We start from the raw sequence: 24964 nt of genomic DNA, 5'->3' as shown, positions 1-24964 counted from the left end.
CTTGCTGTCCCCTGCCCTGAAACGCCAGAATACCAAGATGAGAGCATCCCTCACAGTTGAGAAGCGCGTGGCGATAGCCCTGTGGAAGCTTGCAACGCCAGACAGCTACCGGTCAGTCGGGAATCAATTTGGAGTGGGCAAATCTACTGTGGGGGCTGCTGTGATGCAAGTAGCCAAAGCAATCACTCAGGTGCTGCTACGAAAGTTAGTGACTCTGGGAAATGTGCAGGCTATAGTGGATGGTTTTGCTGCAATGGGATTCCCTAACTGTGGTGGGGCAATAGACGGAACCCATATCCCTATCTTGGCACCGGAGCACCAAGCCACCGAGTACATAAACCGCAAGGGGTACTTTTCAATGGTGCTGCAAGCACTTGTGGATCACAAGGGACGTTTCACCAACATCAACGCGGGCTGGGCGGGAAGGGTTCATGACGCTCGCGTCTTCAGGAACACTACTCTGTTTAAAGGGCTGCAGCAAGGGACTTACTTTCCGGACCAGAAAATAACCGTTGGGGATGTTGAAATGCCCATAGTTATTCTTGGGGACCCAGCCTACCCCTTAATGCCATGGCTTATGAAGCCATACACAGGCAGCCTGGACAGGAGTCAGGAGCTGTTTAACTACAGGCTAAGCAAGTGCAGAATGGTGGTAGAATGTGCATTTGGCCGTTTAAAAGGCCGCTGGCGTTCATTATTGACTCGCTCTGACCTCAGCCAAAGAAATCTCCCCATTGTTATTTCTGCTTGCTGTGTGCTCCACAATCTCTGTGAAAGTAAGGGGGAGACCTTTATGGCGGGGTGGGAGGCTGAGGCAAATCGCCTGGCTGCTGATTACGCGCAGCCAGACACCAGGGCGATTAGAAGATCACACCATGAAGCGCTGTGCATCAGAGAAGCTTTGAAAACCAGTTTCATGGCTGGCCAGGCTACCGTGTGAAATATCTGTTTGTTTCTCCTTCATGAATACCCTCCCCCTTTACTGACTGATTTTCTGTAAGGAACCCACCCTGCCCCTTCCCCCAGCTTTCTTTCAAACCAAATAAAGTCACTATCATTTAAAAATCATTTATTCTTTATTAATAGATTAGAAAAAGAGGGAGGGAACCCGGGTGGTATTTGGGAGGAGGATTGCTGGGAAGGAAAAAGCCACAAAGAAAAGGTTAAAAAAATGACAGCCTTTTGCTTGGGCTGTCTACTGGGGTGGAATGGGAAGGTGTACGGAGCCTCCCCCCCCCCCCCGCGTTCTTACACGTCTGGGTGAGGAGGATACGGAACATGGGGAGGGGGGAGGGTGGAACAGGGGCTGAAGCGGCAGTCTGTTTTCCAGCAGCCGTTCCTGAACCTCCACCAGACGCCGGAGCAGCCCCAGCGTTGCATCCTTCATCCTCTGGTCTTCCTGCCGCCATCTCTCCTCACGTTGGTCCCTCCTCTCCTCACGTTGGTCCCTCCTGTCCTCACGTTCACTGACTTCTTTCCTATACTTTGAAACTGTTTCCTTCCACTCATTCAGATGAGCTCTGTCACTCCTGCTGGATTGCATAATTTCAGAAAACATGTCCTCCCGCGTCGTCTTCTTACGACGCCTTATCTGTGATAACCTTCGGGATGGAGGAGGGAGGCTTGAGGAATTTGCAGCTGCTGTAGGGAGGGGAAAAAAGAGATAATTGTTTTAAAAGCTACATTTTGCAGAACAATGCTTATACTCTTTCACGGTGACCAACACTGTTCACATTACATAGCACATGTGATTTCTGTGCAAGGTCGCATTTTGCCTCTTAATGCTGAGTGCCTGTGACTTTGCTGCTAGAGATCAATCACAGGTCTGGGCAACAGAGGTTCACGTTCCAGCAACAGAATTCGGCTTGCATGCGGCCATGGTAAGCTTCAGCGCCGTCCGTGCTTTCCAACATACCAAGCATAGCTTGTAGAGTGCTGCAGAAGCCTGGCCAATCTCAGCCAGTTGGGGGGGGGGGGGCAGTGTGGTGGTGCTTGTCTGGGCCCCTTCAGGCAAGTAGAGTGCTGCGGTTTTTCTGTTAACATTCAGCAGCACCAGAAAACAAACTAACCCTGCAGGAAGATCCCTGCAGGCACCAAACTACCCCCCCCCCGCCGCCCCCCCCCCCCCCCCCTCCATGAATTCTCTGGGATGATCACGGTACCCTCCCCCCACCGCGTGGCTGGTAACAGGGAAGATCCCTGCTAGCCAAACGCAAAAAACTCAGGGCCAATTTCCCATCTGCGCTTGGCTAACTGCAGGGAAGGATTTATTTTCCGCCACAGGCAAACAGCCCAGTAGGAACGGCCACCTCTGTCCCCTTAATTAAGTTCCCGTATTTCAACCAGGTTACCAGGAGTGATATCACTCTCCTGAGGATTACACAACAAGATAAAGAACGGATGTTGCTTGAATGCCAGCAAACACCGGGACCATACGCTGCCAGGCTTTGTCAGGCAATGATACCAGATTACTTGCTGCAAGCATGGCGTGGTCAAGTGTCCTACCATGGAGGAGGGAATAAAGATGCACTGCCCAGAAACCTTCTGGCAAGGCTTTCGGAGTACCTCCAGGAGAGCTTCATTGAGATGTCCCTGGAGGATTTCCGCTCCATCCCCATACACGTTAACAGACTTTTCCAGTAGCTACAGACTTTTCCAGTAGCTGAACTGACCGCGAATGCAAAGTCAGGCAAAGTAATCATTAAAAACCGTTTGCTTTTAAAACAAGTTTTATATTTTAAAAGGTAAACTCACCTGAGGTCCCTTCCATGGGGTCAGAGTCTTGGGTACTGGCTTGGAAGGCTTGGGAGGGTACTTCAGTCGGGGTGATAAAAAGATCCTGGCTGTTGGGGAGAAGGGAGTGCTGTGTGCTCTCTGCAAGCTCATCCTCCTCCTCCTCCTCCTCTACCCCATCGGCAGAATCCTCAGGCGTCGAGACTATCCCCGACCCAGAATCCACGAACACAGGTGGGGTAGTGGTGGCAGCCCCCCCTAGAATTGCATGCAGCTCGGCGTAGTAGCGGCATGTCCGCGGCTCTGACCCGGAGCGACCGTTTGCCTCCTTTGTTTTTTGATAGGCTTGTCTGAGCTCCTTGACCTTCACGCGGCACTGCTCAGAGTCCCTATTGTGGCCTCTCTCCATCATGCCCTTGGAAATTTTTTCAAAAGTTTTTGCATTTCGTCTTTTAGAACGAAGTTCTGCAAGCACTGAATCCTCTCCCCATACAGCGATCAGATCCAGTACCTCCCTCACGGTCCATGCTGGTGCTCTTTTTCGATTATCAGCCTGCATGGTTACCTGTGCTGATGAGGTATCTGTGGTCACCTGTGCTCTCCACGCTGGGCAAACAGGAAATGAAGTTCAAATGTTCGCGGGGCTTTTCCTGTCTACCTGGCCAGTGCATCCGAGTTCGGATTGCTGTCCAGAGCGGTCACAATGATGCACTGTGGGATAGCTCCCGGAGGCCAATACCATCGAATTGCGGCCACACTAACCCTAATTCGAATTGCTAAAATCGATTTTGGCGCTACTCCGCTCGTTGGGGTGGAGTACAGAAATCGATTTAAAGGGCCCTTTACATCGAATTAAATGGCGTCGTTGTGTGGACGGTTACAGGGTTAATTCGAATTAAAGCTGATAAATCCGAATTAAAGTCGTAGTGTAGACCAGGCCTAGGTTGACTCCTCCCTGGGCCTTGTCCTAAGCATGTACTGAGGGTGTATTATCACTACCTGTTCAGTCTGCTGTATCCAAAGTGTCATGGCTACCTCCAAACAGGAGAGGATCTGACCTTTCCCAGGCACTGAAATATCTGTGTGCTCCTCTTTCCACTTGGACCTAGTGTAGCCTTTTTTTTTTTTTCTTTTTTTTTATTCCCTTACTCTTCCCTTCTCCTTCAATTTCTTCATTTCATGCTCACTTCTGCTCTGGCCCCAGACTCTGACCTCCTCCCACAGTGCTCTCTGCTTTATCTCCACACTCTGTCCCTGCCCTCCTGTTCCTCATCCTTCTCCCCACCTTCCACCTAGCACTGTTCTGAAAGAAGTTGGGGACTATGGGTTCCCCCCACCCCCCTGCTACATGCACAGTGATTCCAATAGGTTGGACAGGAAGGGGACTCTCCCTGAATCAGGAAAGGAGGTGGGGGAACCTGGCTCTCCCAAGCTCTGTGCCCCCACCCAATCTAATTACAGTCCCACCCCCTTACTTTGACACGTGCATGCACTTAAAATCTTCCTCTTCCTTCCTAGTCACTTCTTCCTTACATTTTACTACCCCTTTGATCTGTGGATGGAGACAGCTCCCACCCTCAGTCTAGTGTCTGGCTGGAAGCTAGTCCTCCAAATATCATCTCATGGAGATACTATGTTGAAGAATGAATAGTGATGAAGTAAACCAACTGGATTTATTCTTTTACAAATCTAGGTAGGCCTTGATAAGCTAGTTGACTTGGGCCATTGCCTCAGATCAAGTGTAGTATGATGTCAAGGCTGATTCCACACTCTGCAGAAGGTATGGGCCCACAAGGATTTTAAAAATTAATACTGGCCACTCCAGGCTGGCATTAAACTCCCAAGGTTACTGCTTTTTTCTGACCTTGGTTTGGTAAATACTGCCACTACCCAAATGCAAAACCCCTTTCAGATCCCAGGAAGGTGCACTTAGGAATTCCTTCCTGTGGGGTATCCTCAAGCGCGCGCGCACACACAGCTGAGAAAGAAAACAAAGGAAATTAGCTGTTGCCACCAGCTAATTTAACAACATGCACAAACGAATTAGGACACCTAAAACCCAATCCTATTCTTAAAGGTAAATTTTATTAAAAAGAAAAAGAAAATACATTTGGAACTTAGGCTTTTGCTAGATTTTAAAAACAAAATAGCTAGCTTGAAGGTTCAGCTTAAAGGTTACTAGCACACAAAAGCATCTGGTATTAGCATAGAGGAGTCCACAAGCCTTACAGAAAATAAGAGAGCAATCTAATTGTGTCTGTCTAAACATTCCCTGTCTCAGTGAATCCTTCTAGGTAGGGATGATGAATTTTCATACCTGGTCCAAACTTTACACAGCATTCCAGTTGCCCCCGTCTCTTCAGCCCAGAGAGAACAATAGAGAGACAAAGGGAAAACTTCCTTCCCATTTTAAAAAGTTCTAGCCTTCCCCTTGGCTCTCTTGCTCAGGTACCTACTCCCTTTTTCTTCATGAGCGGGACTTTTTAACCCTTTACAGGTAAAGCAAGCAGCCACCATGAGGGACTTTATGGCTGGCTGGGTGTTCATAAAAGGGAGCTCCTCTCCCCTCCCCCCCTTCATTTATCACCATTAATTTATTATTCCGCTCCTTGCTGGGAGGAGGGATACCTCTAGTCTGACTCAGAGGTGAAGATCCAGTTATGAGGTGACCATCCAATAGATATAGGCAAACTAATTTCCCTCTTCTTCTCTTCTTCCCCCCGCCCCCCTCCACTGGCAAACAAAAGAATATCAGACTTCACATGGTGGTGTACCTAGGCCCCTCACTTACCAGTGTATCCTAAGGAAGGAAAGAGGATTGGACACGAGTTTTTCTTTGTTCCAGTTCCTTGTATGGAGGGCATGTCCCAGTGCTGAGGCATTTAGGCTAAAGCTTATGGGAAATAAGGGAGGGATGAGGCAATATGCCAGTATGGCATGATTTCTAGGCTTCACTAGAGAAACCTCCTTAGCGAGTGTCTTTTAAACAAGTACACTTGCGGCTGGAGCCTCTAGAAGGGCACAGCCTTTGGCTAGACACTATTAATTTTGCTGATATGATGCAAAGGGGGATGGTGCTGTAACAGTATTGGCAACCCCAAGCATTCCAAAATCATGCCTTAGGCCCCCCAAAAATCATGCATGCCTTTTAAAAAAATAATTAAACTGTGTGTTTTGCTTGATCTAGTTTTTAGCCTGTAGGGGGCACTTGAGTAACCTCTTCAATCTTGTGTGTAACTGAGAGGGCTAGAAACTTACCTTTATTTTAAATGAAAGATGAGATTCTCATGGAATCCCATGACTCCAGGACTTTAAGAAAAGCACCAAATAGAATGAGACTCACAATAAAATACAGGAAGTTGGCAGCCACTAGCCTGGGAAGGGAGAGAATGGGGACAATTGGGGGGGGGTGGTTGGTGAAGATCCCTTGGAGAAGCAGAGCTACACTGAAGGATGGGGATAGTTGTTGGGGTGAATAAGTCTTGGGGTGAGGGGGACAGGCAGAGGTGGGGTGCAGAATTAACTGGAATCTTGGGACTTGGGGAGAAGTGAGGAGTCCTACAGGCACACAGGAGAGCTCTGTGGGGTGAGTGTGTGGGTGTGTAAAAATTGTTGCTCTATAAACTTTGAATTTAAATTCTGTTCTTGCCACGCCCTGGGGGGGGGGGGGGAAATCATTGAACAGACCCAAAACCACAATCTCTCTCTTCAACAACAAAAAACGCCCCTCAATTTTGGGGGACTGACTCATGACATTTGAGCTCCTGCAGTTGGCTATCAGGTTCTTACAGGATTCAGAAACTTTTCTGAAGTGCTGAATACTGGTGGCTCCCATTGGGCACCCACAACTGCAGTCAATATGTGTCAAAAATCACAAGCTAAGCATTTTCCTCCCTCTCTTCTTTATCTTCTCCTGCCCACTCCCTGCTCCAGCTGTTTGGAGGGTTAAGTCTGATCCTCAAAGTGCACTAATAAATAATGCTCTAATAAATTTGTTAGTCTCTAAGGTGCCACAAGTACTCCTGTTCTTCTTTTTGCAGATACAGACTAACACGGCTGTTACTCTGAAACCTGTCAAAGTGCACTGGCCACTTAGGAATGTGGCAGAAAAGTGTGTGCAGGTACACATGTGTACACACACACACAAAACCCAGAACAAATGTTTTGTTGTACAGCTGACTTTTCTTGAGGTTAAAGTATTTGGTAACTTTCAATGACCAGTTTGCCTGGGCCTTTTGAATAATAATAATAAAGTTTAAATTTAAACATTAAAATTAGTCTTATTCTCTGGCTAGGGATTCACTGTGTCGTGCTGAGTGCAGTGTTGTTGTAGCCATGTGAGTCCCAGGCTATTAGAGAGACAAGGTGGGTGAGGTTATAGCTTCTATTGGCCCAAATTCTGTGGGTGAGAGAGACAAATTCTCAAGCTGATACAGACCTGCTCTGCCTCCAGAGCACACTAGGCAATTATAGTCCCTCTGCCCACTAGGGGTCTCTGGGTTATGGGAGAGAAGGATCAGAGTTTATTCAAACAGTTAAGCATTGGAGCAGCTGCTGGCTGGAGCTGTGGGGACTGGGAGGGGTTTGGAGCAGCGGCTGCAAAGCAGGGCTCGCGCTGCCTGTTTTCACTGCCGCCGCAGCTCCGCCGGAGAGAAGGTGGGACTCGCTCTCCTGCCCCAGGGGGTCGGGACTCCGCTCGCCAGGAAAAGGTAAAGGGAGGCGCGCGGGGCTCTCGGGCTCTGTCTGCAGGGGAGAAGCGCGCAATGGCCAAAGCAAGGAGCTGCTGGCGCGGGGGGGGTGGCAGGGGGAGGCGCACCTGAAACAGCAGCAGCAACAAAGGAAGCCCTGTCCCCCACTCTTCGCTTTCCAGGGCTAGCAGAGGAGGATCGGAGCCCGTGTTTGTTGGGCTTAGTCAGAGATGGGCACGTGAAACGCTCTCCGGGGATTTCCCCGCGAGGGAGGGGGCCGTGGTACAGCACCTTCCCGTGTGTGTTTCCTTGCCACCCGAGGCGCGTTTTGTTTACGTGGGGGCGGCTAAACTCTTCCCCGACCCCTCGCCTCGCACAGGGGCTCTCGCTTCCAGCTTTGGAAAAGGCGGTTTGGGAAGGGCCGAGCTCTCCCTGCTGCAAGGCGCTTTTCACTGGCGCTTTCAACTGGAACAAACCCGGCGAGGTGCAAAAATGACAAGTTGGTGGTTTTTGTTTTTCTTTTAACCACGTCGTGAATCAAGGGGCTGGCTCAGACTGTGACTAGAGAGCGTTCCCAACGCCCCGGGGCAATGCCCCGCTGCTCCCTTGGAGGCCACGAATTCCCATGCAGCCTAGGAGATGCCTCACGAGAGACCCTTTTAATTTCTCCAGAGCCATCGGGGACATAAAGCAGTTAAGGGACTTGCCCCAGGGCGCACATGTTGTCGGTGATCTCCTGTGGCCAGCTCTAGAGCTTTAATCACCAGACCATTTTCCTCCCTCTTGAGAGGCGAGTTTCTGTGTTGTGATTGCCTTTTTTTATATGACTTCCTCTCGCGAGCAAATCCTTAGGGGTTGTCTTGCTACAGAGGTTCAGCGTAGTCTCTTGACTTTGTTGTACGGAGCTTATCTCTCTTCACTTCTGGTTTGTTTAAGGCTCCACTTCTGTATAAATAAGATTTGGCCTTCCGGTTGAAATACTGGTGAAATCCTTGGGGGGGAGAAAATATTTACCAGGAAATCCAATCAATTGTTATGCTCCACGTGCTGCTTATGTGTTCTCCCTGTCTCCCATTTTGAAACTAGCAGGAGCTGTGCTGGCTGTGTGTCACTTTAGCACCATCCTGTTGCTTGACATGCAGAGCATTCCCCAGCAGGCTTTGCTTCATGGCATCTAGTGAAAAGGGTAGACAGCAGTCAGGATGTCTTGATCATAGAAGCCCTTGATAATGACTCCATCCCATTGCAGCAGCTTGTTGGTTTTGAGGAGTATATTTAACCGAGAAACCTCTGGATGCCCTATTAAAAACCCTATAACTCATTTCTCCCCCCCCCCATCCCCTTTCTTGCTCTGGGGTTTCAGAAGGTGCTAAAGATCAGCCCTTCCCACTGATCAAGGGTTTAATTAAAGGTTACAGAGGTGATGTACGGTGGCAGCCATTTTGCTAAAGTTATGCCATACAAGACAACCATTGGGGACCCCAGTGTCAGAAAACTGGCTTCTACAGTCCATGATGTTTTAATAATGGCTTAGGTTCTAAGGGAGGCTTCTAGTGTGACAGATATCATCTAGTTAACATGCAGACCAAAGGTGCTCTCAATTGTTTAAATCAACATGAAGAGGGAGCAGAAAAGTCTGCCCCATCCCTGCCCCTGGACTTTGGCAGTCTCTAAAAATGGTTGCTGCCGAGGATGGAGGAGACTCAGAAAAGCCCCTTCTGAGTTAAAACTTCAGCCTCAGGGTATTAGTTTGCAGTGAAGGTAGGAAGACAACCCCTTATAGCACCTAGAACATAGTTTGCCTTTAGGCCTGTGGGTTACCATAATGTTGCTGTTAACCTGCCTCTTGCCATAGGCTAGGGAAAGTGGAGTTCAGGACAAAATGGGTGCAGCTTTTGTGTGCTGTGACTGATCTGCAACTCTACTTGAGCTGACAAACTGGATAAGAGTTCATAGACTTTGATCACAGTGGTGCCTTTTTTTACTTTAATCTATGCTGACCTCTTTGTATAACATAGGCTGTCAAATGTCACATCTTCTACTACTGTGTTTATATGTTGCTAGCCCAATGGGGCTGCGTTCTTGGGTGGCACTTTTAGGCACTACTGTAAATCAACATGATTAACAAATCCAGTGCCTCCAGCAGTAAAGGGAATTGTTCTTTTCTGTTAGGGAAGTGAATGTTACTGAGCTCAGTAACTGAGTAACAGACTACCCCACTGTGACCAGGAGAGCTAAGCTGCCTTTTGAGATCTGTAGCTTCTGACCCACAAAGCCCCTCTCATACCACAGCCTTTTCCCGCCATCATTTCAATATTTTTCACTGCCTGGCCTGAAATTGTTGTGTATCATTTGCAGAAGCTTGCGAAATAGCTTCTGAGTGTTCTCTAGCTGGCCGCTTTACAGTGCCAGATCAATTAGTCCATGTCTCCCTGTGTTTGGTGTCGTGAAAGGCAATAGAGAAGTCCAAAGGAGCCTATTTAGTTCAGTCTCCCAGAGTCACCATGAGACTTTCCACTCCCACAGCTTGGTACAAAGGCCTTGCAGCCCTGCTGTAGTTCTGAGATAAGTTACCACATGTACCTAGGCTCCTCCTTTGAGCTCTTCTTACCGTTCTCAAGCAGGTTCTGTTCACTCATTCCTGCTCTGCTCAGTTCAGCTGTATCCCTCGTGCTCTCAATTCCTACCCCATGCCCTCTTTGCCAGAGTGGGTGGGCAGCAAAGTCTCCCTTCCCCTTGGTGTGGAGTGTCCTCAGAGATCAGATGTGTTTCAGAAGTGCTTGTTCTAATGGTTTCATCTCTGTGCAGCCAGTATAGAGGGAGCAGAGCACTGATGAGCATGAACTCCCCAATAGCAAAATTGGCCAGATGGCACCCTGCCCTGGGGTCTGTTGGGGATAAAGGAACCACCTTGTGGGCATCCCGTACTGAGCATTTGTATGGCACTTGCCTTCTTCAAAATATTCAAGCCTTCTGACATGCCTGCAAGGTAGGGAAGTATTGTTGCAATTTTATGGATAAGGAAACTGAGGCAGACAAATTAAGTAACTTGCCTAAAGCTGCTGCAAAGTCAGTGTTACAGCTAAGATGAGAACAGAGTTCCTGGCTTCTAGAGCTGTGCTCAGAGCACATCTCTGAGAGGACACTATTGTGTAAAATGTGTGGCAACAGTGCTCATGGTCACATGCATCCTTGCAGTGCGGTGGCCAGGGGGGCGATAGTGTATTGCTCTCATGAAACCAGTGTTTTTTGTAATCAAAGTGCAGCGTGAGACTGTGGGTGTCTCACCTCCATCAGGCTCTCTGGCAGGCCCAGATCTCCCTGCACAGCACTGTCTGCTCTTGCTGATCAAATACAGTAACTGTGGTGATGACCTTTGCTAGCACAGACTCTCTCTCTCTCTCTCTCTCTCTCCCCCCCTTGCCTAGATGCAGCCTGGGCTGTTTCTCTGGGTGTATTTCTTCTCCCTGCCCCGCCCCATCTCCCTAGGCTGGAAATGATTTACAGAACCTGCCTGAGAGCAGGCATGCTCCCACTCAGCCTCATGCTATTCTTACACACTTAACATCGCCTCTCCTGAAGCATAATAAAGTGCTTACTGTCTGAATCCTGGCTCCAGAAGGAACATTTCCAGTGTGGCCTCCCTAGGCTTAAATGAGAGATTCTTTGGGAGGGGATGGACAGAAGCTGCCACTTTTCTTTGGAGAGGAAAACTGTGTTTCTGACTTTGGTGGCTGATGCAGGGCTAATACGGTCCTCTTGTGGGGCTCTCAAGAGGCAGATTGGATTATACGAAGCTAATAATAAATAATTGTAGCTCGGTTGCTGTAGCTGCTCACTCTGTGAGAATGTTGCACAGTCTGCAGCTACGTATTTGTTCACCTTCAGAAAACTCAGCCCCTTTATGTTGTCCCAAGCTAGGTGGCCAAAAATCAGGGTACCTAAAAATCTCTTAATTAGTTCTGAAAATTTTGGCCCTTGCTTTCCTGAATTCTCCTCCACTTGCTGCAGTGAGCTACTTCCTTCTGCCTCTGGCTAAATATGCATGTGTTATATTAAATGTGAGTGTTACTTTAAAACTCCCCTCAGCGAGAGTTTTTTGGGAAGGAAAACAGCTGGCTGGATATCTCCACCCTCCATGCATCTTTTACCAATATTAGCAGGAAGCAAACTGTCCTGTCAGATCTCTCCATGCATCTCATTGTAGCTTCCTCACCTGGCTTCAAGCTGTGGTGCTGCCCCACTGCCCTCTTACCCCTATGGCATGTTAGTTTATAGCAGGTAGAGTCCAGTGCGTGTAATACAGTGCAGCACTTCCCATAGGTCACACACACAAGCTGAAGAAAGGGGGGGATCAGAAAGGAAAAGAGCTGCATTTAAACACCTCCCCTTTCTTGCTCTATGCCCTGCAAGCTCCTGTCAGCATTCCTGCCATTCTCCCTCTGCTTTTGCTCCCCCCATCTCCTATATCACCCACCTGCCCAATTATATGGGAGTCAGGAGCCTTCTGCTGTCTACCTACTTCTAGTCTCGATGCCCAGTTACCTCCAGGGGCTGCTGCTGCATCTGGGCTGTGTCCCCCAGACAAGTGAGGTCAGAGGACTGGTGTCAGCCAGAATGAAGCAGGATGGCTCCACCAATATGTCAGGCCCCCCTACCATAGCAGTCCCAATGGGCTCCCACCAAGACCAGGAAATTAATTTAGTCTTGACAGTTTCCAAACTTCAGGAGCCTGAGGGTTGAGGTTAGATCTCCCTGCATCTCTCGCATTTCCCCCTTTCCCACCTGTGTCCTCTCAGCTGTTGGGACCCACCTATACCTCTTAATTTCTTACACAGCATGTGTTCCTTTCCCTGCCGCACCTTCGGACTGCAGCCAAACCTAATAAATGAAGCAAATCCTACTTGGCCATGCTGTCCCTTCCTCCCCCATATGTGCCCTTTTGGGAGCCCGGTGACTGTGTATATACAAATCCCCATCCAGGATGGCTAAACTTCTCTATTTTGGGAAATGCTCCCACCCATCATGGTGCCCTGAGTGGGGTTCACTCGCATAGAGGGTGGGATGAGGCCTGGAGGGGATGGGGAACTGCAGATTGAGAATGAGGTTCCTTGGCAGAAGTGCAGATAGAGTCTTAGGTCTTCATTCCATATGATGCTAAGGGAGTTCGCACCCAGCCCCTGTTTAGAAGTGTCACACTCATAATAGAGCTCTAAAAAGTGACCGTATGTTCTCATTTCCTGCTCCATCCTGGTGCCTAAGCCTTTGCCAGTAACCTGCTCATACCAGCATGTTGGATTGTCCTGTTCAGGATCTCAGCAACTTGACATGCAGAGAAAGCTACTTCAGTCAGTCATGTTAGTCCTGTGCCCTGTTTACTGTGTAATAAACTACTGCACAGCAAAGGAAAGGCAGCAGGACTATATTTATTAAAGACCCCGTGGCACTTTATGCAAGAGTCAGGGCCTTCACTTTGGTGTCAAAGCCACATTGCGACTTGATTAGCTCCATCCTTATTTCCACCTTAAATTCCCCTTGCAGGCCTAGGTGATGGGATTCTTCACTTTCTGCTGTAAACTGTTGTGTGATGTTGCTGCTATGTTCTACTCTAGCAATGGCTCCATTTCAGCGATTGGTGAAATAATCCCTGTGAGTGACTGAAAGTGCTTTTGGGTCTCGGAGGCATATAATAAAATGTAGCTGTCATCTTCTGCTTCAGGGCACATGCCAACCACTACCCACACGAGTTAAGGTTATTCCATTCTTGCATCTTCCTCGGATACAGCTGGTACTGTCCAGCATAGGCTCCAACTCCGGGGGTGCTCTGGGGCTGGAGCACCCATGGGGAAAAAAATAGTGTGTGGGAAGGGGTGGGACCGGGACCTTGGGGTAAAACTGGGGTGGAGCATCCCCGGAAAAGTAAAAAGTCAGCAACTACGCTGTCCAGCATTGGAGACAGGATACTGGACAGGATGGGCCATCAATCTTTTTGGTGCTGGAGCCTAATATTAAAGGCACAAAGTCTGCTCCCCGCCCCACCCCCGATGCATATGATAGTCAGTGCACTTTTCTCATGTCCCCTCCTGGGGGCAGATAAACTGTATAAGCCTGAGTGTACAGAGCGTGTACTCAAGGGAGGAAGAGCATTGGAAGAGATGTTGGCCTGTGTGTGTCCATTCGTGCACTGATGCTGCTCCTAGAGTTGCAGCATGAAAGACTCATGTTCTCAAAAAAGATGTAGGTGCCAGTGTATGCAGTTGAAATTACAACTGCAGCACATACCCCCTCCCAGGTGAGTGCAGGAGCAGAGTGGGCAGGGAAGAAGAGAAGAACTTTGAGAGACTTTGTCGCTAATGTATTTGGCATCTGACAAATGAGCAAGGTGAATGTGGCTTATGTCAGACAACTGTGTTACAGGGCTCCGCTCCATCACAGTGCCACTTCCCTTGTCTGCATCTGAAGCCGGGTTTGGGCTGCATCGAATGATACTGAGCCATAGAAAGCTGGGGGGGGTCCTGATGTGTGAGATGAGGAGCGTTCTCCCTGGCAGAAGTTCAGAGCCATTCACTGTAAATGTAAGGACTTAAGCTGCTGTGAGATGCAGTCAGAACCGTTTCCTGGGCCTCTTTGCTCCTCAGTTACCAAAGCACTATCACTGTACTAAATCCCCTTCAATGTACAACGTATAAAAACCTGCTGAAGAGGATGTGGTTAGATGTTTGGCTGCGTGTGTGTGTCTGTTCTCTGTGCGCTGTCCCAGCTCTGCGCAGACAACTGTCGTAGCAGACCTCGAGCGAACCGACCAATGACTACAAGATCCATTAAGGTACAAAGGCATCCAACCAGGTTTATTGCCAACAAAGCACGGTCCTAGCTCTGGGTTCAATTTCTGTCTCTGCCACAGACTTCTTGTGTCACCTTGGGTGACTCACTTAACCGTTCTGTGCCTCAGTTCCCTGTCTGGAAAATGAGGATAATACTTCCTTTGTCCGTCTTGTCTATTCGTATTGAAAGCTCTCCAGGGCAGGGACCGTCTCTTACTCTGTGTACACACAGTGCCAAGCACAATGGCACTGTGAGCTCAGATACCATATACAAATGATCATAGACTACTTATGTCAATCTAGCACATTTCATCCACACAGAATGCAGTGAAAATAGTGGGACAGGATGAACTGGAGGCAGGAATTTCTGGTGACCTTTTAAAATGGTGTGTGTGCAGTGGATTGATCTTTCTTTTTTAAAGTGGCTCATTAGTGACCCCTAAACTCTAAAAACAGATGTAGCCTTTGGTGTGTGCAGCATTGTGTTTCAAAGGTGCTTTTGTCTCTAATGAAGGTAGCACAAGAACGGAAGAAATACAGTGGAAGAAAGACTTCAGCAGAATCTCCATGCTGCATAGAACCAAGCTATGCAAACAAAATCATGCCAGCATTTTGGACATGCTGTCCAGCCAACAGCATAGTTTAGGTGCCAGGAGCAGTGGGAGTGAGTCATGGGTTGTGAATCACTCTTGGTATCTTGCATTGGCCTCCGTGGAATCTGTAAGGGAAGAATTAACATCCATCTCCCCTGACAACTGCGCCTTGCTGTTTAATTGTTTACTTTCTTGCTTGAGGGCTGCACCCTGAACTCCCCGGATGTCATGGGGAGCTGTGCATGCAGTCGCAGAGCAGCGTCTGGGGCTCTTAGAACGCAAGCACAAACTAAGTGCCACCTCTGAGCAGGAGGTGCTTTAGATCAGGGGTTTCAAACATGCAGCCTGTGGGCCACAAGCAGCCCGCCTAGCTCTCCTGCGTGCCTCCCCTCTTCCCCCCCCCCCCCCGGAGTTATTTTCTGTGGCCCGCCAAGCTCTCCTCCCGCCCCCCCCCCGCATGCTGGGTCCCTGCTCCTCCACCTGCCTCCCAGTGCTTTCTTGCCACCAAACAGCTGTTTGATGGCACTTAGGACTTTCCAGGAGGGAGCGGGGAGGAGCAGGGACACAGCGTGCTCTGGGGAGGAGGTGGAGAAGAGGCGGGGCTGGGATTTGGGGAAAGGGTTGGGGCAGGGACTTTGGGGAAGGGGTGGGAAGAGGTGGGGCGGGGACAGGGCCTCATGGAAGGTTTCTGTGATGCGGCCCTTGGGCCAATGTACTAGTCCACATGTGGCCCTCAGAGTGATTTGAGTTTGAGATCACTGCTTTAGATAGAACTGATCACATAGTGGGTTGAGGTGCCATAAACACTCTGAGCAGTGTTGTCTTTTTAAAAAAAAAACAAAAAAACCCCAAAACCCTGGTTGGATTCCCACCCTCTTCTCCCTGTTTGGTTCTCTGTCTTTTAATTAAAGAACTGCATAACTACAGGAAAACACTTGGCTTTGTGTTTGCAGATTCCTCTGCAGCGGCAGTAAATGGAGCACTAGAGTGGGAAGGGAGGAACTTAAAAGTGTATTGAAATACAGCCTAGAGGAGGCAGAGCTGCTCTCTAGACTTAAGCTGTATTTTGGGTTCTGTAGCCCCACTGACACCAGTCACTTTGTAATCCCAGGAAGCCCACACAATGGTCTTGCAAGGGAGTTTAGGAACCTCTCCTCCTCCAGGGAGGCACATCACTTTGAGTCCTCTCCCACCCTTGGCCTTGTCTATGCTGGGGATTTGCCAACCACTGAGGCAGCTGCCTCAGTGCAAACCCCCAGCTTCCCATGTCTACTGTAGCTTTTCTGATGGCTGAAATAAAGACAAATCCACACCGTAGACAAGGTCTTTCTCTGTGTTTGGGGAGGAGAAACCATTAGGCTGCTTTCCCTTGAGCCTGTGGCTGCTGTGTGAGCCAGGAGGTTGGGTTATCAGTACTGTAGGAAACCGGCTGCTGTAGTGGCTGGAGAAGGGTGCGATGCTCCCTGTGCCCGGTCCTCAGATGCAAGCTGTGGGATGTGTAGCAAACGCTGCCCCTCTTCACCATCCACTCCTGAGGGATTGTCTGCACCGGGAGATACACTAGTGTAACTCTATCAGTGTAACTATACTGGTATAATTATTCCTGTATAACGGGTGAAACTGTCCCATATTGACAAGCCCTGACAGTATTAAATATCTGTGGTCAAGGGGAGGGGAGCCAGCACACAGCCCATGGCCATTAATCTCGTAGCAAGGCTGTATTTCACCCCCCATCCTGCTTGGGCCAGTCTGTACCTGTGTTCCTTGTATCTCCCTGTTCAGATTCTTTCCTTCTCTGTGTCTGTGCTGAGATCATTAGAGTCCAGGTTGATTGTAAGGGGCCTTCTAGACAGATGCTGTTTTGTAACTTGTGTGAGGCTGACGTGAGGAGTTGGTTCAGTTGCACTAGTATGGCCCTGATCCTGCTGCCATTGCAATCAGTAGCAATACACTTGTCAACTCATTTCAGCAGGAATGGGATTAGATCCTATGTGAAGTTGTCATGGCTACTTCCAGCATGAAGTTTAGATTTAAACCTACCTTTGCAGAAGTGAGTCGTCGCTTGGGGTTGTTTTTTTTGTTTTGTTTATGAGCCTCATTTTTCAGTTGCTGAACTTGAGAGGTCTTAAAAGGGCCTGACTTTCAGAAAGTGCTGAGCTCCTGCCCTGTTTTTAAAAAAAAAAAAAAAAAAAGCCCCCTTCAAATTATCACCATGTTGGGCACCCAAAAATGGAGGTGCCTAAAAATCACTGGTTACGTCTGGACACTTTGGCCATAGCTTTCCTGAAAAGTCTCACTATTTCTGTTAAAAACTGAGGACTGGAAAGATTCCATTCTTAGTGCTGAGATCTTAAAGGCCGAATTTAAACACCACAGCTCTGGTTGTTCCCCCAACCCCACTGATGCCATGGGAACATGCTGGGAAGCGTACGGTGAGCCTGCATTACCTTGGGCAGTTGTCACACTGACATCTTCCCTTTGAACTCTGCTAGTATTTAATGAGCTTAAAGAAGCAGGCAGAGCCGCTGCAAGAGTGGAACCATTGGAACAAACTAAAGGCATGTGGTGGATTCTCCATCTCTTCATGCCTTCAGAAAGGCATCCAGTCTTGACTTGGAAGATTCTGCTTTAGTCAAATCAGTTATTGGGCTCAATAGAGGGTTACTAGGTGAGATCATCTGGCCTGTGTTATGCAAGTGGTCAGACTAGATCAGTGGTTTTCAACGCGTGGTCTGCGGACCCATGGGGGTCCACAGACTAAGATTTCCAAAGGGATCTGCACCTCCATTTGAAATTTTTTTAGGGGTCTGCAAATGGAAAAAGGGTAAAAACCACTGGACTAGATGATCTAATGGTCCCTTCTGGCCTTAAACTGTATAGGGAGAAAATAGAGGGAGTGAACCCAAAACTGCTTTTAAACTTCATCTGTGATGAGGCTACCTCCTTCCTTCTGGGGTAACCAGCAGGGCTGCCCAGAGGGGGGGAAGTGGGGCAATTTACCCCGGACCCCGCAGGAGCCCCCATGAGAATATAGTATTCTATAGCATTGCAACTTTTTTGTATGGAAGGGGCCCCCGAAATTGCTTTGCCCCAGGCCCCCTGAATCCTCTGGGCGGCCCTGGTAACCAGAGAGATGGAAGGACGGAGCATGTTGGCTAGCTGCAGAAATCCAGTCCAGGATTTCCCAGCCATAATCAGAGTGCTGACTAACAGACTGTGCTGGAATGCAGTGAATCTCTTCTCTCAACTACAGATCAGTGGTGTGTTAATTCTCAATAAGGACAGTGATTCGCTGAGATGGATTCAGAGTCTACTTTGCATCAAAGTATACTGCTAAAACTGCATCCGCTCTGTGAGGCGTGGCACCCCCTTAACTGTACCGGTATAGTTAAAGCAGCACAAAGTTGTGTGTCGACAGTTCCTTGGTGACGGAGTGTTCACTGGCTCCTGTATGGACAGTGGAGCATGAATGGGGGCAGAGAGGGAGTATGGCATCTTTCAGAGGAACTTGAGTTACAGCTTGTTTGAGTGTGCTGTTTCCCCCACCCCTCCTAACATTGGCACTCAGCCAGCCTGTAATTGCCTTTAAACAGCCCATGCCTTCCCCTTGTTTATTCACCTGCTGATGCTTCTCTGTGATGTTTGCAGGCTGCTTTACAAACAGCTGAGTAAATGGTTTTGTGGATCCATTAAAGTTTGCTGCAAAAGAGAGGGGGAGGGAGGGAGGGATGGAAGGGACTTTTATTTCTAGCAACAGGGTGTTCATTTTGGTTCTAAGGACGATTATTTTAGAGGCAGTTCAGTACTGAGTTTCCTGCACATAACATGTTGCTGTTGCTACAGCAGCAAAGAGAGAGGCTCCTACTGCTTCAGGAAATGAACTATCATTTAATTTGCCCTTGAACAGGCTCAATATTTGATCTCAACTGTGAAAAAGCCTTAATAGCCAGAGGTACTCCGGCTTCAAAAAACTGAGCCCTCAGAGAAATAGAAACCAGAGAAATGTAGAAATGATAGATGGAAAAGACTTCCTAGCCCATGAAGGTTCTAGCTACGCTATCGTTTTTAGAAGAGCTTGTCACCAGTTTTTTTTCCCTCTTACTTAATTGGCCTCTCGGAGTTGGTAAGACAACTCCCACCTTTTCATGCTCTCTGTATGTGTGTGTATATATATCTCCTCAATATATGTTCCATTCTATGCATCCGAAGAAGTGGGCTGTAGCCCACAAAAGCTTATGCTCAAATAAATTTGTTAGTCTTTAAGATGCCACAGGTACTCCTGTTTTTTTTGCGGATACAGATTAACATGGCTGCTACTCTGAAAGGTGATGTCGACACTCAGAAATTGGCATAATGAAAATCAGAATCACATGTTCACACTCGCTCCCTCTGTCAGCAGAGCGCATCCACAGTTGGGGCACTGTCATTGACAGTGTGAGCAATGCACCTTCTGTCGCTAGGTGTTGTGGGAAGGCGAAGCGGGTCGTGGTACATCTTGGGACTGGGCTCTATGTCCTGTGATGCATTGCTTTCTGTCCCAGCACTCCATGGACTTCCAGCTTTCTTTCATGGCATTTTTCAATGGCCCTTCTTTGCTATGCACCCCAGCATCTTTGTGAGAAGGAATGGATCCTGCAATGCTCTCCTATGCTCTGTTAACTGTCATGAAGACATGGCAGTGCAGTTAATCGTGAAGTTCCTAACTAAAGAAGACTCCCAGGTGCTTGACATGCTGTGTGATATGGATAGGAGCAACTTTAGATTGCTTTTGGCATTCACAGAACAGCTGCACAGGGTAGGCTGTCGCTCTTGGGTTTGGGGAAACAAGCAATGAACAGGTGAGATAGTATCGTCATGCAGGTGTGGGATGATGAGCAGTGGCTACAGAACTTTCGGATGCGTAAAGCCACCTTCCTGGAACTGTGTGCAGAGCTCGCCCCTGCACTGTGGCGCAAGGACAACAAAATGAGAGCCGGCCTATCAGTAGAGAAGCGTGTGGCATTCGCTGTGTGAAAGCTGGCGACTCAAGACTACTACTGGTCGGTCACAAACCAGTTTGGAGTGGGGAAGTCAACCGTTGGGGCTGAGTTAATGCAAGTGTGCAGGGCAATAAATCACATCCTGCTACGAAGGACCGTGACTCTGGGAAATGTGTGAGAAATAGTGAACGGGTTTGCATAAGTGGGTTTCCCTAACTGTGGAGGTGCAATAGATAGCACACACACTCCAATTTTGCCACCAGACCACCTTGCAACTGAGTACATCTATAGGAAGGGGTACTTCTCCATGGTGTTACAGGCATTTGTGGATCACCATAGGCATTTCGCTGACCTCAACGTGGTGTGATCTGGGAAGGTACATGACACGCATCTTGAGGAACACCAACCTGTACAGAAAGCTGCAAGTGGGGACTTTCTTTCCAAACCAGAAGATTACAGTGGGGAATGTTGAAATGCCCATAGTGATCCTGGGAGACTTGGCATACCCCTTACAGCCGTGGCTCATGAAACCTTACACGGGACACCTGGACAGTAGTAAGGAGCAGTTCAGCAACAGGCTAAGTAGGTACCGGATGACCGTTGAATGTGCCTTCGGCAGATTAAAGGCATGCTGGAGATGCCTTTATGGCAGTTTAGACCTTCATGAGGACAGTATTCCCATGGTCATAGCTGCCTGCTGTATGTTGCATAATTTTTGTGAAGCTAAGGGTGAAAGATTTGCTCAGGGGTGGAGTGCTGAGGCAGACTGCTTGGCTGTTGACTTTAAGCAGCCAGATACCAGGGCTATCAGAGGAGCCCAGAGGGAGCAATTTGAATCAGGGAAGCTTTGAGGCAACACTTTGAAAATGAGAACCCTTAATGCTTATATCTGTGAGTGGTGCTTCAATGTTACATTACATGTAGTTTTCTTAGGAAGCAAAGATGATATTTGGGGCCTTACATTACAGTAAGCAAATGATTAACCTGCCTGTGTGTGTATTAGTAGGGCTTGCTGTCTCAATTTGTAGGAAACAAATAAAGACAAGTTACCATTTGAAAACTTTGTTTTTATTGCACAAGAAACAGCACGCACAAACACACAAGTGCCCACTGGGAAAGGAGGAACCAGGGAAGAGCAGACTTTCACAGCTGTGTGTGGGTCCAGCCATCATTGTGAAAGTTGTCTGAGGGGGTGGAGTGAAGGGGAAACTGAGAAGTCCAGGGCAGTGGAAAGAAAAATGTGGGCGGAGTTTGGGGGGGCATGGAAAAGAGTTCTGAATGTGCTGCGGCGAGGGGGAGCACCAATCTGCTGACTCTGCAACATTATTAAGGACTTCTGCATCTGTGTTTGCTCCTCCGTTACTTTAATCATCTTCTCAGTTGCGTCCTTAACAAACTCCTGATTCTCTTTTCTGTCCTCCCGCTCCGCTTCCCAGCACTCCTTGCTTTCCCTTTTCTCTGCATTGGAGCAGAGCAGTTCCTCCCGGAACACGTCTGTCTTCTTTGCTCTGTCTTGGGCGCTTTTTTATCTGCCCGAGACGCTCGTCCGGGGTCCAAGGGTTGTTCCTGAAGGCCGCATCTGCCGAAGCACAAGGGACAATGCAGCAGGGCCGGCTCTAGGTTTTTTGCCGTCCCAAGCAAAAAAAATTTTGCCCCCCCCCCCCCCCCGTCCCAGCCCTGGGCTCCTCGCCACACCCCCCTGCCGCCCCAGCCCTGGGCTCCCCCCTACCTCCCCACCACTGCCCCACACACACCCCCTGCCGCCCCAGCCCTGGGCTCTCTTCCCCACCCCCCAACCCCACCCCCCTCCGCCCTGCAGCCTCCTTCCGCGGCAGCCCTGGGTCACTGGTAACTCGCTCCCAGGGCAGGTCATTCAGCAGGAATTTTGGATGTGCACAGAACACAGACAGGATTGGTTCCCATATGGTTACAGAATGGCAGTAAAGTGGAACAATTTTCAGCTTGTGTGATTGGAGGATATCTGGATGCATATTCTAAGACTGTCCTACATAAATGAGGAAAAGTTGAGGTGCCTTTATTATTCTTTTCTTCCACTCTTTCTTTCTATGGGGAATTTGCCAATGCAATATCACTGTCTTCCTTTTAAACAAACAAAAGGCAATGGCTGTTGAAAATAGCAATTCCAGTCTTAATAACCACTGGGAAGCATTTCTTGCTCAATTTTATCTTATTTTTTCTACAGCAAGTTACAGTGGATCAGTATATTTGATTTGGGAGAAATGAAATAACAGCTGCCCAAACTGAGCTTGAGCACTCCTGAATTTTGAGGTGTCCAAATCTGGAAGGCAGGTGCTGGGGGGGGCTGTGGCTCCACAGGGGAGCACGGCAGCATGTATGCAGCAGCGTGTCTGGTGCTGTGCGAAGCCAGACACGCTGGTCTGAGTGGCACAGTAAGGGGACTGNAGCAGTTGGATAGGCATGGGAGTCCCAGGGGTTTGTCAGGGGACAGGTAGGGGGTGAGGTCCTAGGGGGTAAGTTGGGGGGGGTCTCAGGAGGGGGCAGTTGGGGACAAGGAGAAGGGAGGCTTAGATGGGGGTGGGGTCCCAGGAGGGGGCAATCAGGGGACAAGGGCCAGTGGGGCCTAGACAGGGGGTGGAGTCCTGGGGGGCAGTTGGGGCAGGGGTCCCGGGGGGGGTGGATGGGTTGGGGTTTCTGTGGGGGGCAGTCAGAGGGAGTGGATGGTGGCAGGGTGGGGCTACCTTCCCTCCCTCCCCATGGAGTGTCCTATTTTTTGAATGTTAAAATATGGTATCCCTACCTTCACAGTGCAGCTCTCCATTCATAGCAGGCTGCAGCATGAGGTCTTGGCTTCCTCACTCCCTCCCCCTCTTTCCTGTTACTAGCGGCCGAGGGAATGCTGGGAAATGTAGTTCTTTCCCTGGTCCAGGGCTGGCTCTATAGGCAGGGAGCTAACCAAGGAACTACAGCTCCCAGGGCCCCCTGTTGGTTCTCAGCTCCCATGCTGGATCCCTGCTGCCCCTGCAAATGGGCTGCCCCAAGCACGTGCTTGCTTTGCTAGTGCTTAGAGCTGCCCCTGCAATGCAGAGAAGCGCGATTGTTAAATTCACACACAGCATTGAAGTATTTCAGTTAAATACACCTTTTGCAACATAACAATCACTTTCTCACTGACCCTTGGCAAGCACACATCTCTGTGAACATCCAAAGCATGGTGAGTGTTGGCGGGGGTGGGGGGGAAATGATGCTGCACATGGGGGGGGAAGAGCACACACACTGCAAGGGTCGTGGTACAGCCAACTAGGGAAAAAATTCTAAAATTCCCCACACTTTTCCACAGGCGGGGGTCCTTCTAACAGACATCTCACTGCTAAAGGTAAACAGGGAAATGAGGGCACATCTACTCCATGCTTGTGGCTTCTGCCCTGCTCTCTATGCTGTTCACCTGTGTGCCACTTCGGTCCCTGCACAAGTGATTGCCGAATGTCACGGGAAAGTGTCCTACAATGGGGGAAGGAACAAAGCTGCTCTCCCATGGAACCTTCGGCAGAGGATTGTCAATTACCTCCAGGAAACTTTCCTGGAGATCTCTTTGCAGGATTCCTGTGAGATCTCGGCATGCATTAACACCCTGTTCCGCTGTACTGATTAGCTACACAGGGAAATGTCCGGCTCACAGAAACGCAGCCAGCCTCCCACATTTCTATACCCTGAACTCACCTCCACACTACGCAAACTACAGCCACTTACCGGGCATCTCCTCTCCTACTTCTTGCTCGCCAGAGAGCAACTGCTGAGACGAGCTAGACACCTCTGGAGTGCCTGCCCCACCGGGTGACCTTGCGGGGAGTTCCATATCGTTGTCTAACTCCACCTCTTCATCAATAACGTCATCCTCTGGGTTAGGTCCTCTTTCCACCGCTGCCAGGCCTGCCAAAGTATCCCCAGGGCTCTTGGCGGTGAGGGTGGGGTCACCACTGAGGATAGCGTCCAGCTCCTTATAGAACTGGCAGGTCTTAGGTGAAGCACCGGAGCAACGGTTTGCCTCCTTTGCCTTATGGTACGCCTGCCTCAGCTCCTTTATCTTCACTCTGCACTGCAGCTTCCCCCGATCATAGCCCTTTTCACACAAGCCTCAAGAAATGTGCCCCTAGGTATCCCAGTTCCTACAGCTCAAGCGCAGCTGTGACTGCACAGCCTCCTCTGTCCATATACTGATCAGATCCAATAGCTGCGCCGTGGTCCAAGCGGGAGAGCGTTTGCTGCGATAACCTGCCATGGTCACCTGGGAAGATGCGATGAGACCTCTCGGAATTTCAAAAATTCCTGATGGTTTTAAGGGGGAGAGGCAGATGGATGTTTACATGGCTGCAGGGTCATAGAGTTCAAACTGCTGACCAGAGTGGTCATGATGGACATTGTGGGTCACCTCAGGGCGGCCAATTAAAGCAATGAAATCAAGCATGGTGTCTACACTGGCACTTTGAGAAAAATGTAGATGAAAAAGATTGATGTCTCTCATCGGGGTGGATGTATTTTGTCGCCAAACCTAGGCATTTTACCCAACAAAAGTTGCATCACAGTGTGTACACATTCCCTGTTTTGTCAACAAAACTTGGTAGTGTAGACAAGGCCTTAGTCTGCCCATGCCTTAGGTCCCTATCTGTTAAATGGGGACAGTGCTGCTCTACACTAATACACTAATGGTGCTGAGGTGTCCTGCCCAGTTGCTATGATGACTCTGGGGGCTATAGAAGCACCTTAGCGGCTATCTCCTCTTCCAGTGATTCCTGAAAATATTTTTTAATGCTGTGGTTCAAAGTCTTAACAACTGATTGTGTGACTATCACTGTGTGATAACTAACTGCTGGCGGTGGGGCACACCTAACACTGCATGTAGATCCAAAATCTGCTGATAACTCGCTTGGGGACTGAGATGATGTTGAAAGATCTGTGAATAATAAATAGAAAGCACCTTCTATAAGAGCTCTGTGGACTCAGTTCAGCCAATGGTGTTTACCTGCTGAGCATAAAAGTTACAACATAGTTTGGCTAGCTTGTGTGGATGAGGTGAAACTGTCTTGTAAAAAGAGCTTGATGTACACTAGAAAAATTCAACTGGTTAAGGCCCTTAGAATAGTTGTTAAGCACTGCACCCACACACAGAA

The 24964-nt window shown here is 49.0% G+C and overlaps 1 protein-coding gene across 2 annotated transcripts in view; it reads left to right on the top strand.

Annotated features, from left to right (window-relative positions):
- The first annotated feature begins 7270 nt into the window (after positions 1 to 7270).
- The window catches only part of CD151 (CD151 molecule (Raph blood group)), a 61123-nt gene continuing 43429 nt past the window's right edge, over positions 7271 to 24964 (top strand). Inside the window, exon 1 of one of the 2 annotated variants that reach the window (XM_034770351.1) lies at positions 7271 to 7442. The gene's annotated coding sequence lies outside the window, so the exon portion shown is untranslated. The remainder of the gene's footprint in view (positions 7443 to 24964) is intronic. The other variant, XM_034770350.1, reaches the window with a different exon arrangement.

Source organism: Trachemys scripta, chromosome 4 (assembly GCF_013100865.1).
Source record: "Trachemys scripta elegans isolate TJP31775 chromosome 4, CAS_Tse_1.0, whole genome shotgun sequence".
Lineage (NCBI taxonomy): Eukaryota > Metazoa > Chordata > Testudines > Emydidae > Trachemys > Trachemys scripta.
Note: the sequence above shows the minus strand (reverse complement) of the source record. Positions and strands in the feature narration are given on the sequence as shown.